This window comes from Salvelinus sp. IW2-2015, linkage group LG20 (genome assembly GCF_002910315.2).
Source record: "Salvelinus sp. IW2-2015 linkage group LG20, ASM291031v2, whole genome shotgun sequence".
NCBI classification, from domain to species: Eukaryota; Metazoa; Chordata; class Actinopteri; order Salmoniformes; family Salmonidae; genus Salvelinus; species Salvelinus sp. IW2-2015.
The window spans coordinates 69,228,225-69,239,978 of NC_036860.1; the positions used below are offsets into that span (position 1 = coordinate 69,228,225).

General features: G+C 44.7%; 1 pseudogene; it reads left to right on the forward strand.

The window, feature by feature from the left end:
• The first annotated feature begins 2,199 nt into the window (after nt 1-2,199).
• LOC111980076 (uncharacterized) lies at nt 2,200-11,545 on the forward strand (annotated as a pseudogene).
• The last annotated feature ends 209 nt before the right edge of the window (nt 11,546-11,754 follow it).

An 11,754-nucleotide genomic window follows, 5' to 3' on the forward strand; every position in this document is an offset into this window, starting at 1 on the left:
TAGCGGAACCCCCCCACATTCCACTGAAAAGGCAGCGTGCGAAAATCAAAAAATATTTTTTCGAAATATTTAACTTTCACACATTAACAAGTCCAATACAGCAAATGAAAGATAAACATCTTGTGAATCCAGCCAACATGTCCGATTTTTTAAATGTTTTACAGCGAAACCTACGTATATTATATGTTAGCGTCACACCAAATACAAAAAAAAGCACAGACATTTCTTAAGCACAGGTAGCTTGCACAAAACCCCCAAATAGAGATAGAATTAGTACTAACCAAGAAAACAACTTCATCAGATGACAGTCTTATAACATTGTTACAATAAATCTATGTTTTGTTACGAAAATTTGCATATTTCAGGTATAAATCAATGTTTAACATTGCAGCTACATCACACAAATAGCACCGAAGCAGCAAGAATACTACAGAGAGCACGTGAAATACCTAATACTCATCATAAAACATTTATGAAAAATACATGGTGTACAGCAAATGAAAGATAAACATCTTGTGAATCCAGCCAATATTCAGATTTTTAAAGTGTTTTACAGCGAAAACACAATATAGCAATTATATTAGCGTACCAACACAATAGCCAACCACACAACCGCATTCATTCACCGCAAAGGTAGCGATCCAGCAAAAAACAGCAAAAGATATAAAATTATTCACTAACTTGACAAACTTCATCAGATGACAGTCTATAACATCATGTTACACAAAACATATATGTTTTTTGTTTGAAATGTGCATATTTAGCGGTACAAATCGTGGTTTTACAATGTGAATACGTAGCCAAACTGCACAAAATTATCCGGATTATTTTGGACACTCACCTAATCTAATCAAAGAACTCATCATAAACTTTACTAAAAAATACATGTTGTACAGCAAATGAAAGATACACTAGTTCTTAATGCAATCGCCATGTTAGAATTCTAAAAATAACTTTAGTACGACATGCAGCTTACGTTATAGCGAGAGAGCGCCCAAAATCTGGGCGGAAACTAATAGTAAACATTTTCGACAGAAATATGAAATAACATCATAAATGGGTCCTACTTTTGTTGAGCTTCCATCAGAATCTTGCACAAGGGGTCCTTTGTCCAGAACAATCGTTGTTTGGTTTTAGAATGTCCTTTTACCCTCTCGAATTAGCAAGCAAAACTTGCCAAGTGGCGCGAAGCTGTCCATCGTGAACAAACGCAGAGAACGGAACACGCCAAAACTCCCGAAAAAAATTCAATAATCTGATAAAACTATATTGAAAAAACATACTTTACGATGATATTATCACATTTATCAAATAAAATCAAAGCCGGAGATATTAGACGTCTATAACGAATGCTTTTCAGAAGCCAATACTGATGACCTTTCTGCGCCTTCCTGAACAAAGGAATTTGATGTCATGTCATTCCAAGCTCCATAGATATACCTAGAAACCCCATTTCACCTCTCACAGCCTATTGACATCTAGTGGAAGGCGTATGAAGTGCATGTATACTAATAGATTTCAAGCAAATTTATAGGGAGGCCCTGGAACAGAGCCTCGATTTCAGATTTTTCACTTTCTGACAGGAAGTTTGCTGCAAAATGAGTTCTGTTTTACTCACAGATATAATTCAAACGGTTTTAGAAACTTGAGAGTGTTTTCTATCCAATAGTAATTATAATATGCATATTGTACGAGCAAGAATAGAGTACGAGGCCGTTTAAATTGGGCACGATTTTTTCCCAAGGTGAAAATAGCGCCCTCTATCCTCAACAGGTAAAAAAATGTAAGTGAGACAGTGTGTACATAGGYAAAAAGGAACTTGTGACAGACAACTTGTAACCACTGTGAAACTGATAACAGGAAGGAAGTCTCTCCACCCAGGGAGGGGAGAAACCGTTAGGCTTGCAGTAGATTATGTAACACGTTGCAGGATATGATAAGCAATGTATGTGTTGGAGTAGATTTGTAATTAGCATTGACAGTGTTAGAGAYGAGGGGCATTTATAAGGGGTATGGTATATGGTATGACCAAATGTGAGGTATATAAGGCTAGGTGCATTGTATGATATTCAGAGCTCTCTGAATAAAGCACTTACCTTTTTCAGACTTCTGGGACTTTGTCAAATTCTTCTATTAACTGGGGCCTTACAACCCCCGGGGAATTGGTCAAAGTATATAGTGAGTTTTGACTTAATATCATTGGAACTAGAAATTCTTGTGACAATATTATAGCCAACCCTTGTTTTGTGTAGTACAACAAAACTTGCTGTTCACTGACTATCGCTGCATCTTACGGAGCGTGCATATCTTGAAGTGTATTCGGTATTGAGGTAAACTAGTTTCTACTTTTATAAATGACATTTTATGAGCTTATACATGTACAAACAATGGCTGTAGGAATAACACAACTTAATCTACTTATGTGTAGCCTAATTACAGAGTTTAATGTAAGAGCCATGTATCTGTGAATGCTTGTGTTGTTGATCATAGTGGTATTTTGTGTACCTACAATTTGCATTGTTTTTCACTTACGAAGCTGAGCCAGATGTGTATGCTGGTCTATCTTGAAATGCATGTTTAAAGTTAGTCACGCTTGAATGAGTCATAGTGGTATGATACAGTCTTTAGTGGAGGGCAGCCTCCTTGCTAATACTGTTGAGAGGTGTATGGACTTCCGGACATACCCCTGATAATGTGTGTCACGCCCTGACCTTAGATATCTCTGTTTTCTATATATTTTGGTTAGGTCAGGGTGTGACTAGGGTGGGTACTCTAGTTGTTTGTATGTCTAGGGTTTTTGTATGTTTAGAGTTTTTGTATGTCTTGGGGTTTTTGTATGTCTATGTTGGCCTGATATGGTTCCCAATCAGAGACAACGATAAACAGCTGTCTCTGATTACTCTCCTATTTATAGTCTAAATCATTGCAATTGATCTTAGCAACTTTGATGACAAAATGTTGCCTTACGCAGAGGGAAAATGTTTTTAATTTAATAGCTGTGTTGTTATTTCACATGTATTTTAGGCATGCAAAATACACTGCTCAAAAAAATAAAGGGAACACTTAAACAACACAATGTAACTCCAAGTCAATCACACTTCTATGAAATCAAACTGTCCACTTAGGAAGCAACACTGATTGACAATAAATTTCACATGCTGTTGTGCAAATGGAATAGACAAAAGGTGGAAATTATAGGCAATTAGCAAGACACCCCAAAAAAAAAGGAGTGATTCTGCAGGTGGTGACCACAGACCACTTTCGTTCCTATGCTTCCTGGCTGATGTTTTGGTCACTTTTGAATGCTGGCGGTGCTCTCACTCTAGTGGTAGCATGAGACGAGTCTACAACCCACACAAGTGGCTCAGGTAGTGCAGTTCATCCAGGATGGCACATCAATGCGAGCTGTGGTAAAAAGGTTTGCTGTGTCTGTCAGCGTAGTGTCCAGAGCATGGAGGCGCTACCAGGAAACAGGCCAGTACATCAGGAGACGTGGAGGAGGCCATAGGAGGGCAACAACCCAGCAGCAGGACCGCTACCTCCGCTTTGTGCAAGGAGTGCACTGCCAGAGCCCTGCAAAATGACCCTCCAGCAGGCCACAAAATGTGCATGTCAGCATATGGTCTCACAAGGGGTCTGAGGATCTCATCTCGGTACCTATGGCAGTCAGGCTACCTCTGGCGAGCACATGGAGGGCTGTGCGGCCCCACAAAGAAATGCCACCCCACACCATGACTGACCCACCGCCAAACCGGTCATGCTTGAGGATGTTGCAGGCAGCAGAACATTCTCCAGGCGTCTCCAGACTCTGTCACGTCGTCACATGTGCTCATGTGCTCAGTGTGAACCTGCTTCACTCTGTGAAGAGCACAGGGCGCCAGTGGCGAATTTGCCAATCTTGGTGTTCTTCTGGCAAATGCCAAACGTCCTGCACGGTGCTGGCTGTAAGCACAACCCCACCTGTGGACGTCGGCCCTCATACCACCTCATGGAGTCTGTTCTGACGTTTGAGCAGACACATGCACATTTGTGGCCTGCTGGAGGTCATTTTGCAGGGCTCTGGCAGTGCACCTCCTTGCACAAAGGCGGAGGTAGCGGTCCTGCTGCTGGGTTGTTGCCCTCCTACGGCCTCCTCCACGTCTCCTGATGTACTGCCTGTCTCCTGGTAGCGCCTCCATGCTCTGGACACTACGCTGACAGACACAGCAAACCTTTTTTACCACAGCTCGCATTGATGTGCCATCCTGGATGAACTGCACTACCTGAGCCACTTGTGTGGGTTGGTAGACTCCGTCTCATGCTACCACTAGAGTGAGAGCACCGCCAGCATTCAAAAGTGACCAAAACATCAGCCAGGAAGCATAGGAACTGAGAAGTGGTCTGTGGTCACCACCTGCAGAATCACTCCTTTTTTGGGGGTGTCTTGCTAATTGCCTATAATTTCCACATTTTGTCTATTCCATTTGCACAACAGCATGTGAAATTTATTGTCAATCAGTGTTGCTTCCTAAGTGGACAGTTTGTTTTCACAGAAGTGTGATTGACTTGGAGTTGCATTGTGTTGTTTAAGTGTTCCCTTTATTTTTTTGAGCAGTGTATAATAGCATTGGTTGTCAGTGGYGTTGTCACAATCACATTTGAGGAACTTACACATTACTTACACAGTATTTTTTGGTTGTGTTACGGTTGTGTTGCCCTGAGATTGTAAACAGATCTCTTGAAGAGTGCTGCTATTACATTCAAAAGTTAATTGTAAACATTTAATATCCAAAGTACAAGAGAGAAAATTCTAAATAAACAAAAATGTATTCTGTGACATGATTTTGACATCAAATAAGGTTTATTTAGCTGATAACTTTTTTTAATGAAACTCCATTTTGACAAAAGTGACACAACTGTGTTTTTAGTTCATTTTTATGGTAAACATTACAATTTGGTACTTAAATCCTACAGTTTAATCCTACAGTTTATTTCGGAACTTATATATTACCTATACCGTTTATGAAGGTGGTATTACATGAAACCTATCGATTGTAACTTAATTTAGTTATAATAATTAGTAACTTCCTGGTAATCACAAGGTCAGAGGCATAGCTGAACTTGAATCGGCCTTAGAAGAATGAAAAACAGGCAGCATTGTAAGGAGAGACTGACTAGGCGAATCAGCACGAATCTAATTACCCCAACAGGGTCATGCATTATGAGACATATTCCCATGACAACTGGCAATACAAACACCATGCTATTCTTATTATTAAGGGATGAGGGTAATGTAGAGCAGCCACTCTCACACACAGTGTGATAAAGGAGAAGTCACAATGTATCTTCAAAGGATACATTGACCTTACAGGAGGTATTGTATTCACATCAGCCAAATTAATCCACAAAGAGTCCTCTGTGTATCTCATGAGCTCTTCTCTTAGATAATATGAATAGCCTGATTGAATTACAGCCTTTACTACTCATACAGGTTAATATGTCACGTTTTTGCATACTATGGTTGAGAGGGACTATTGGGGCAAATTACCTGAGTGTCTTAACAGTAACTCAATTGATTGTGCATCCTCGCTCTCTCATTGCATTAGGTTCCCCCTATCAACAGTACAGGATGGCACTTCTCGATTACCCTATTCCAGAGCTAGATGTCACCTTACAAGAGGCAAGCCGTGTGCTCCAGCTCACCCTGAGCTCCGAGCTCTACGCTCAATTCAAAAACACCCTTAGCCAACAGAGGGAGGTCCTGCAGGAGGCCCAAAACTGCTTGGCGGCTGCCGCCTCTGGCCGAGAGAACTGGGTGACAGAGCAATTCAAGAGCCAGCTGCTCTCATGCACTGACCCACTGCCCACCTCGACAGCCATCCCTGCTGTCCTGCCCCCCTCCAGAGCCAAGAAGGAGTGTTCCCAACTTGAGAGGGCTGCCGCTCTGCTCTGGGCTGTGGCCAAGATGTATAGTGAGCCTTCGCTGGTAGAGGGCGAGGGGCAAACTGAGCGCACACAGCAATCAGAGGTGTTTGCTGCCAGCCGCATTCCTGGGAAGACCCAAGATGAGATTAAAGTAAGCTTTGGGGAAAAAATTGACTACTTTGACTCAATGTTGTTTTGTGTTTTCATACACCATCTCTGATGATAATGATAACAGTTCATCATACTCCTTTGTCTTATTTTCATCTAATGTGATTATCTCCTACTTCTTAATGTGCTATTTGTATTACAGGTATACCCAGACTGCCTCCATGCCATCGTAATCTGTGCTGGAGAGGTATTTTCAATCAACATACTGCAGCGTCTCAGCCCAGGTGGGCCTATGTCCCCTTTACCGTTCCCTGACATCTACAGCCAAGTGGCTCATGTGATGAGCCAACATAGAGCTGCCAAGAACAATGAGCCCTCTGCCATCTGCGGCCTCTCTGCCCTGCAGCGGCAAGCCTGGAGTGCAGTGAGGGAGGAGATCCTTAGAGCAGGTGGGGCAGCGGCCGCCTCACTGGGGTTGATGGAGAGTGCTGTGGTGGCTCTCTCCCTGGAAGACTGCAATCCACCAGCTGATCTGGCAGACACCCTCAACGCTGTCAGACTGGGAGGAGGAGATGGGCCCTGTCTGAGATACTATGACAAGGTACAGTATGGGATGTTTGTGGTACTGTAACTGTGGATAACAACTACTACAATACAGTGTCACGTCTGTTTCCGCTCCCCCTCTCTGGAGCTCGAGGCCACAGGCTGATCATCATTACGCACACCTGTCACCATCGTTACGCACATCTGCCCTTCATCGGACTCACCTGGACTCCATCACATTATTAATTTCCTCCCCTATATCTATCACGTCCTCTGTTTCTTTCCCGAGTCAGTATTAATGTCGTTATGTGTGCCTTGTCCATACGCTGTTCGTGTTTTGTTTCCTGTCTGTTTATTCATTAAATATTCGCTCCCTGTACTTGCTTCTTCTTTCTCAGCGTCTGTCCTTACAATACAGTACAGTACAGTGGTGCTGTAGTGAATCAACTGGATTCATCGGGTTACCGGATGAGGATATAGTCTTAAATTATACATCTCATTTAAAACCTGGAACATGATTTTATGTGTTGACAAAAATATATGCTAGATAATGGAGTTAAATCAATTTTTCTATATTGAATCAAATTGTAAGTGGATCTTTACTGCACATCAGCCATACATAATTGCACCCAACAAACTTCAGTTTATTAACTCACTGACACAAGACTTGAAAACATAGGTTCCACTTTAGCTCAACATCACAAGTATCACAAGTAAAATAAAAATGATTTTTCTATACTTTTTCTACAGGTGGTGAACCTGGTGGTATTCAAAGACAGCACAGCAGGGATGGCGTTCGAGCACAGTGCAGTGGATGGAATGGTGGCTGGGTTAGTGGCTGAGACTGTGTGGTATCTCTCCGAGTCTCTTAATGTGGACCTAGTCCAGACCAACACAGGAAGCAATGGGTCAGCCTATCTTAACAAGGCTGATTCCTCCTCCCCAAGCCCCCTAGCATTCCCACTACAGGGTATAACTAAAACAGACCCCCCAAAYTCSTCCCCTAAAGCAATTKATCCCATKATCACGTTTGAGGTTCRCTCTTACCCAGATGTCTTTGCTACCCTCKGGGGTCACAGGGGCCTGTARGATGCCTGGATCAACTTTTCCTTGCAGCTCTCCCTAAGGCAGACTCTTGGGGAATCTGCTGCCAGCCACATTCTTGTAACCCCTACCCATATGCGTCACTACAAGCATGGCCGCTGCGATCAGACATACTCCATCACCATGCAATCCTGCCAGCTCATTAGTGCTTTGGAATCCTGCATCGGACCAGATAACAATCCTCGATACACGAACGAACTGCTCCGTCTGTTCCATGTGGCTTTCCTGGAACACAAGAACCTGATCAAAGCCACTAAAAGTGGACARGGTGTGGGCCCTCACCTKGCAGCCCTACGCTGGTCCATGTCTSCAGACAACCCTCTCAAGAAGTTTCTTGACCCRTTTGGGTGCCCCTCRGTTTACCTTACTGGRAAGGATTTGATYGAGGGAGTGGAGCTTGCTGTAGGGAARGTGTARGCTAAAGACCAACTMGCTGTAACCTACKTGGGGAGGAGAGACCGGGTCCGTATGGTGCTCAATGGGAYAGGRACCTTTGCCACWGTGTTGGAGAAGCTTCAAGATAGCCTGAAAGTAAATCTGAAGCTGGTGATGCTTCTCGCTGTCAGATATGCTGTAGCCGGACAAATGGGAGCAATGGAGTGTCTGCTGCAAGAAGGACAAGRAGGAAGAAGGAATGGATCCWCCCAAGGGGAAATTSACAAAYGTATCAGTCCAGCAGGCCAAAAACAAGGCAAGACKATGTCRAAGRCAYCACTTCCCTCTYACTCTGCCTCCAASATGAGTCCAGACTTRACTCTGGTYATCCATGGTGGAGCTGGGGAGGAGATGATGCTAAATACAAAGGTGGTAGACGTCATTGAATTTGCTCTGCAGACAGCCCTGACCCTCGGAGCACAAGTGCTACAACAAGGAGGCAGTAGTCTTGACGCAGTGCAGCGGAGTGTGCAAGCTCTTGAGGACTGCTTTCTGTTCAACGCCGGGAAGGGATCAGTTTTCAACAAAGATGGGAAAAATGAGATGGAGGCGACCATAGTAGATGGAAATGGGATGAACTCTGGYTCGGTGGCTTGTGTGKKMAGTGTGAAGAACCCAGTGAAAGCAGCAAGACAGGTCATGGAGAAGAGRSRACACTCACTCTTAGTAGGGGAAGGTGCAGAAGAGTTTTTGCAAGGCTTAGAAGAGAGTGAGAAGCCTATGAGGGCGGAGTACTTCCAAACTGATGTCCGTCGCAGAGAGCTGATAGCAAAACTCAGTYCTGGCAARGCCTCCAAGAACAACCATCCACAGAKAGTGGGAGCTGTTGCTTTGGATCGYTGGTGTAGGTTAGCTGCTGCAACGTCCACAGGTGGGTTGGTGGGAAAATGGAAGGGTCYAGTTGGYGACACKGCAYTAGTGGGAGCAGGTATATTTGCTGATGACAAYCTTGCAMTAACKTGCTCTGGTGATGGAGATGTGTTTCTWKAGCACACAGTTGCACAAAAAGTYGCCAGTCTCTACCATCATAAAGGCTACAGCCTTAGGGCYGCYTGTCGAGAAGTCATYTCTGAGAACTTGAAGGGRAGCTGTGCTGGAATCATTGCTGTAGACGCKAAAGGSGATGCTGTTYTTGAAACCAATGRTGGGGTGWTGTTTGTAGCWTCCATGGTTGGTGGCATTGCACGTGTCGAAGTCCTGAGACCKATGAAGAGTTATTRCAATGTYATCTGGGAGACTGACYAAKTAGTTGCTCACCTACACTCKKACCCTTGGACACCKGGTGCCACCATCCTTACCCAAAAGACTCTGAGTGGYCCYAGCAGCATCTTTCASRTGGRTGTACCAGATTTCTTAGKACTGTTGCAAGGKGCAKGGGCTGTTTCAAACCTGCTATGCGAACGACTGGGGGTACAGCGTTGCGCCCTAGTATTTAACCCACATCCCGAGKKSCCGGCCCATATCCGAGTGCTACCACTTCATGGCCTGGAAACCAACTGGRGCCCCCAWKRMACCGGGYAGGAGGACTTTCAGCCCTATGACCCAGGTTACTGRASCTCAAAGYGTGGCCCYCGCTGSGAAGARGCAGATCTGGARCAGGTTCAGGCCAAGATTCGGGACAAGCTGCCAACACCTAACGCACCATTGTGTTATGACTTCTTAGGAAATCCCTCCCACAATGGACTGTTCTGCCGTATCGTCCGTGGGGAGGAGCAACATTGGCGGGTGTGGGAGGACAGTGATCATGTGGCTTTCCTCACTCCCTACCCTAATACACCTGGACTCACAGTTCTAGTGCCACGTAAACCACTGTCKAGCAARATTTTCWGTCTGGAAGAGACTGATTACACATCACTGATCCTGGCCACTCGTAAGGTAGCTGGACTGCTGGAGGAAGGAATGCATGCTCGAGGTGTTGCACTCATCTTTGAGGGCTTTGAGATTGATTATGCCRATGTCAAGCTGATKCCTCTGGTTCCTCCACGTGGTGACAAGCCTGCTGAGGTGTTCCCAGAGTACTTCCAAAGCTACCCCGGSTARGTCTCATCTYRCGATGGCCCTCCCGCCAGCCCTGAAWCTCTAAAGGAAATCCACACCAAAATCACACTTTGCAGGCCTCCTCGTTCCTGGGAGGACCCACAGAGCCACTCCATGTTAGCCATCAAGAGCCAGTGGTACCGCAATCTCTTTCAAATTCAAAATACCCTCTTCCACAGCACAGTGGAGTACTTCAACAACACCTGTCAGTACGCGTACGCCCTGACTCCTCTCACCACTGACACAATCTCCTCTCCGATGGGCCTGGGATCAGACTCCGAGCCCGTTTCCGTCAACTTGCTGGGGCAGGATGTGTACTTGGCTGACTCCATGCAATTTGTGCTGGAGTATTTCTTGCGATTCCAAGAGAACTTGTCGGGGGCATACTATATATCGGCAAGTTTTCGGGGAGAAGATCCAGATGCCACGCATCTTAACCAGTTCTACCATGTTGAGTGTGAGCTCCTGGGCGACATGGATACTGCCATGCACATAGCTGAGGGATACTTGGCTCATCTCACCAATGCAATGCTGAAAAAACACTCCAACATCATCCTGAACTCTGCTGGGACCCTTTCACATGTCCAGGACTTACTGGAGAAGTTGGAAGGAGGAACCGCTCTCCCAAGAGTCACTCTGGACAAGGCCATCCCTATGATGCCCTCGCCAGACTGCTTTGAGTGGGTACAGGACGGCCAGCCCCAGTTTGGCAGGAAGTTAACCCGCAAAGGAGAAAAGGTTTTGATTGAGAAGTACGGAGGCGCTGTTTGGCTGACAGAGATGGACCACCTGGGAGTGCCTTTCTACCAAGCATATGTGGAGGGCTCTGGCAGACGCAAGGCAAAAGCATCGGACCTCCTCTTGGGATTGGGAGAGACTCTGGGTCTTGGGGAGCGTCACTCCAACCCCGAGATGGTGCAAGAAGCCCTCAGACATCACGCTGTCCCAGAGGAATCCTACAAGTGGTACATCAACATGCGGCAGGTCATTCCTCTACTCACCAGTGGGTGGGGCATGGGCACAGAGCGCTATTTGTGTTGGCTGCTTCAGCATAATGACGTCAGAGACATACATATTATACCCCGTATGAAGGCCAGGAAATACATGCCTTGAAATATCCCTAACCCATTAGTTACTCAAAGACTGATGAAAAAGTTCCCCTAACTGTCAGCTCTTTCATTGAACGTCCTATGGGATGCATAGAAAGCGAGACAACATATCTATAAAACTCTGAGTATAGTATACTATAACATTAGGAACAAGAGATGAGTTGCAGTTATGATAGAGCAGTGATTGTGTGTTGAAAATGTGCTGATTGTGTAGATTAGGAAGGGAAACAAATTTGAGCTATTTTCTATCATATACCTTTGTATATTTTCATATACAGTACCAGTCAAAAGTTTGGACACACCTACTCATTCAACGGTTTTTCTTTATTTTTACTATTTTCTACATTGTATCTTGTAGTAACCAAAAGTGTTAAACAAATCAAAATATATTTTATATTTGAGATTCTTCAAAGTAGCCACCCTTTGCCTTGATGCCAGCMTTGCACACTCTTGGCATTCTTTCAACCAGCTTCATGAGGTAGTCACCTGGAATGCATTTCAATAACAGGTGTGC